The following is a 4,904-nucleotide window of genomic DNA, read 5'->3' as shown; positions in this document are numbered from 1 at the left end:
ATGGTGTTAGGATACCGAGCATCGGGAGGCTTTTGACAGGGTCAAAGACAGCCTCCTTCATTCACAATACTAAGGTTGCTAGATTTTGATCGTCTATTTAGTCGTCTGATACACTTCGGACTTGCCATCAGCTGTGCACTGCTGCATGTAGACCTCAAAGGGCGAGATCGTTCAAATCTCGATCAGCAGCAAAGAAGTATCCAGTCCACGAAATGGAATTCCTTGCGATGAAGTATGCACTTGTCAAGTTCAGTGTTTACCTGCTTGGCTCCAAGCCGTTCGTGATCTATACAGATCATGCGTCACTACGCACTGCGACTCAGTCGCCTCACCCCTCGAAAAGGATGGCCAGGCGGCTCTCTTTTCTTGCAGAATATAACTTTGAGGTGAAATATAACCAGGAAAGCAGAATGCTTTGGATGATGCGTTGTCACGCATACCAGATTTGTGAGCTTTCTCATGTCACGATTGTGACGTCGTCCCTGACGGATTTGATCCCCGCTGCGTACGCGAGTGATGATATGTGTGTAGCGCTGCTAAACCTCTCGGGACAAAGTTGTCTGGAAACTCGGACAAGTATTTGTCGTCGCGACTGCGTGCACCGTTATTCATTGAAACTTGATTGTTGTATTATAGCACCGACTCGACGAATGCGCCACAAATTGTAGCTCCTCACAATAAGGATTTGAAGTAGCGTATCCTCTATGAGGCCCACGACACCCCACTCAGTGGTCATCTCGGTCGTGAAAAGACCTACAGCTCGTTGAGTTGCCACTACTGGTGGTCCAAGCTGTACAAATGGACGAGCACATATGTGCGCACGTGTGAGATGTGTCAAAAGGTGAAACCTTGGCCTACTGAAGTAATCGGTGAGTAACACGGGTGTCGTGGTCTTCGTCGACCGTTTCAGCAAGATGGCGTATCTTGCGGCGGTGCCTGACATCATCGACGGTGTCGGTACAGCGATGCTGTTTGTGAATCGTATCTTTCGAAAACATGGACTCTCGGATTCAAATGTTTCTGACAAGGGACCCACGCTTCACTGTAAAGTTTTGGTTGACGATCTCCAAGGTGCTGGGCACCATGCTGGGAATGTCAACACTGGACCATCCGAAGACTAATAGCCAAACTGAGCGCGTGAATGATGTTGCTAAAGACGTCCTTCGCAGCGTCTGCGCTGAGACTCCAATGCGCTGAAGCACCATGCTACCACTTGTGAAGTTCGCTCTGGACAATGCAGTGCATTAGTCTGCCGGCTATGCGCCGTTTTACGTGAACGGGCTCGTTCATCATCGCGTCCGCTGACGCCGCCATTCCATGGTTCGAGGATTGGTGGCGGAGGAAAAGACGAGCGACTAGCTAATGTTAGTCCTCTCATTATTCGTTAAGAAGTCGATGACTTACTGTCTACCAAACTGAGTATCTTATGACATGTTCGCGATGCGATAGAAGAAAGCCAAGACTTAAAAGAATATGTAGACGGATGAGGTGAAGAAAATTCTAAAAACTTTGAGGTCGGAGACTTGGATTTATCAAATGTCAGAAACCATGCATTTTCTGCTGTCTTTAAGACGAACTCCGTCCATGATTTATCGGACCTGTTCAAGGTTGTGGCCGAGCGGGGCCTCGTGTATGCGTTAATTCTTCCGAAACGGATGCGCACACACCCGGTGCTCTATGTGGCCTTGCTCAAGCCGTATCGATATCCGGCACAAGTGAACGGGGAAGCGTTGGCGTCGAGCGACGCCCACAGGTGCCTAGCCACCCAGAAGCTTGATCAGCAACTGGCTTTGAGCACGGAGTGAAACGATTTCCATCTCCAACGGCGCCAAGTGCTCCAGCGTCGCACGAAGCGACTCATTCGTCTGCTCAACGGCTAGGAGCCGCTTCGACAAACCATGATAGTCCTCAACGTGAGGCAGCCGGTGCACAGAGTGCTTCAAGCTATCTATGCCTTCCGCGCAACGGTATGCGACCCCAGCAAGATGCTTGCTCAGCGTAGTTTCGATCGTGACGAAAGATCTCGAAGAAAATCGAGAGTCATCGAACGGTGATCGACCAATCGTCTTCGTCCGCCACCGACTCTTCTCGACGAGATGGTGGTGTCCACTATCACGTAGAACGTCTTATGGATTGACGTCGCCGCCATGTGAAGTGGCGGGCATACCCCTACTTCGAGTACTCGTGGGAGTTTGAAGTGCTACTTCGGCAAGACTTTCCAGACGTCGTGGATGCTTATGATCAGAGAAATCATGACGTTCCGCGTCGTCGTACTCCTTGCGCTTCTCGTCAATAGTCATGGAAGCCTAAGGATCATGAGCTGAGCTCAAGCTATGGCCTTGAGCCGCTGCGGTCGCAGATTCACCCGTGTGAGAGACCACAGAGCTCGCGGGAGCGTGAAAGATCAACCCATGCGTAGCAGGGCGACAATATGAAGGAAGTCGGCGACGCGCCTTGCGTTTGGCAAACTCAGACCAAAAATGGCATTTAACGCGCGCGTCTCCCTCCGTGTGGCTCAGCTGGAAGTTGTACAGCGAGAAAAGTTCCCAGTGCCGCTGCACCCATCGCTCAAAGAGCTCTTCGTCCTCTGCAGCAGTTTCGCCATAGGCAAGTACAAAGCATCGCGGGTATAGGAGGGCCTTCTTGAGCACGAAACGAGTGCGGTACATACCCACCGGGATTTCTTGAGGAACCACGAAGCGAGCTCGGAGAGCTTTTCGTTCGTCAAGATCAGCTTTTGTGGTGACTAAGTTCCCGATCACATAGACGCTAAACGATTGAGTGATCGCGACCTTCGCATCTGTAGCGGGATCCGCCGAGCGGAAGCCGTATTCCACTCGAGGGGCGAGGGCTGATCGTGGATGTGCGCGCGTGAGAGCCGCCTTGCAGACAGCATCCAGCTGCTGCTTCAGTTTCTCGTCGAGGTCATTGGCAACGACACCACTTCCCCCGGAATTCGAGACTTCGGGAACGGACACGGTGGCCGCAAGGATCAAGCAGGGCTCAGGTCGCGCCGCCGGGGCACCTCGTCCCCTGCATCTTTCCATCCTAGGAAAGGGATTTATGACTCGTAGTCGACTTCCTCCAAATCCTCGATGAGGTAATCCATCGCCCGTGGAGGGCGCGATGCGCGGTTAGAAATAGATACAGTGTCTGTTTCCTTGGTCGTGCGGCTCTATCGCTGGCAATGCGCTGCGCTGTACTCGATTTCCGAGAGCTTAGGCTGCGCTTTCCTTGAAGCCGCGGACGTGCTGTCCAAAGTTGTACCGCATGCAGGAGACGAAGAAGGGCTCTGCCCGCGGGCGTTCTCGGGACCAGCGAGGCTTGGTGTCTTCCGTGTCTTTGACACAGGGCTCATTGAGCAGAGAGCTCCAGAAGAAGGCCCTGGTGATGTTGTGGTGTCTTAGACACGTGGGTTTCGTTCGAGACGACAATTGAATATGAACTGTACGTGTTCATAATCTTGATGGGGGAAAGCGTAACGGGGGTTTCACGTGCCCTGGTATGAATGGTGTGGCTACACTGAAACAAGAAGTTCGTACGTGGCAGCCAGTAGTTGTACATTTAATTCGGTTTGACTATATAGATAGGAGAACCTATATATTTAAATATAGGCGGCTTTGCCGAGTATAAAACCAAGAAATACAGTTTAACTTTCAAACGGAAGAGTTAATTTGTCTCAGTTGAAGGTTGTTATTACTCTTGGAGTAATTTAATTGCGATCTGCTACACTCTTGCTGGTTCTAAGTATAGAACGAAGGTAACCGAGCTTCCTCTAAGCGAAAGAGCTACGGCATCCCCGCTGCTTTGTGGAGCCGTCAAAACTCTTAATAAATCGAAGATGGCTGCGCAATAATGTACGAAAGTAGACGTACAAACAATATACATAATGCGGAGATATCGAAGATGCGAAATAGATATACAGTGTAAGTTCGTCTTACGACGTTAATGTGCTGAGGGGTCGTTTGCAGTTCTTGTTAGTTTTGAACATAATGCCGTGGATCCAAGATTGGTCCAAAAACAGGGCACGTTCTTATCTTACATGTGTATTGGCTTGTACAGCATTAATCTTGAATCGACCAAAAGTCGAAATCTGTAAGCGTGGGGTATCTTGAAGTTTTCTTCTTGCACGCCATGAACCCATGGTAGATATGGCAGTCATCCGATGAATCGTTGATTTTACGCGAGTTACCGGCGGTATGTCGCAGTCTCCTAAATTTATATATGGTGAGACTTTTCATTGCAACTGAGCCGGATCTACCAGATATGAGAGTTGGGAGGATCTGTTAAGGCGACTCTGCGCTATGGGCTCTAGTGTAGGTGTAGCGGGGCTGCCGTAGCAATTTCGCTTAGAGGAAGCTTAGTTCACGTCGGTGACCTTTGTTCTATATTTCGAACCAGAACGAGTGTAGTGGATCGCAATCCGCTCACTCCAATAGTAACTACAACCTTAAGCCAAGGCTAATTATCTCTTTCGTTAAATTGTAAATTGTATTCCTCGCTTTTGTTTGCGGCAAAGTCGCCTATATCTGAATTAGATTTTTTCATATCTATATAGTGAAGTCTAATTTAATGTTTTATTGTTGCTTAAGTGTAGACACACCTTTGTGTGGTCACGCTTCTTGTGTGATCCATACCCTGTGGGATTCCGTAGAGGTAATAAAAAGCGACTTGGAGGTTCAAATTCTTAAACAAAACTCGGTGGAGTTGGACGGCTGTATGTCGCAAGTGCAAGACTCATGATTTTAAAATGCTAGATACGGTCTAATCTTCACAACAAAACCGTACAGCTGACTCATGGACTAAATTGTGACACGCCTTCTGTGCGAATAGGTAAAGCTCCTTCACCTTCGGTTTAAGCCGAGACATAGATTTAGTCATTTACTATTTATTTATTTATTTAT

Source organism: Plasmopara halstedii (assembly GCF_900000015.1).
Source record: "Plasmopara halstedii genome assembly, contig: Scaffold_2386, whole genome shotgun sequence".
NCBI classification, from domain to species: domain Eukaryota; phylum Oomycota; class Peronosporomycetes; order Peronosporales; family Peronosporaceae; genus Plasmopara; species Plasmopara halstedii.
The sequence above is the reverse complement of the archived record's forward strand: the minus strand, read 5'-3'. Positions refer to the sequence as shown.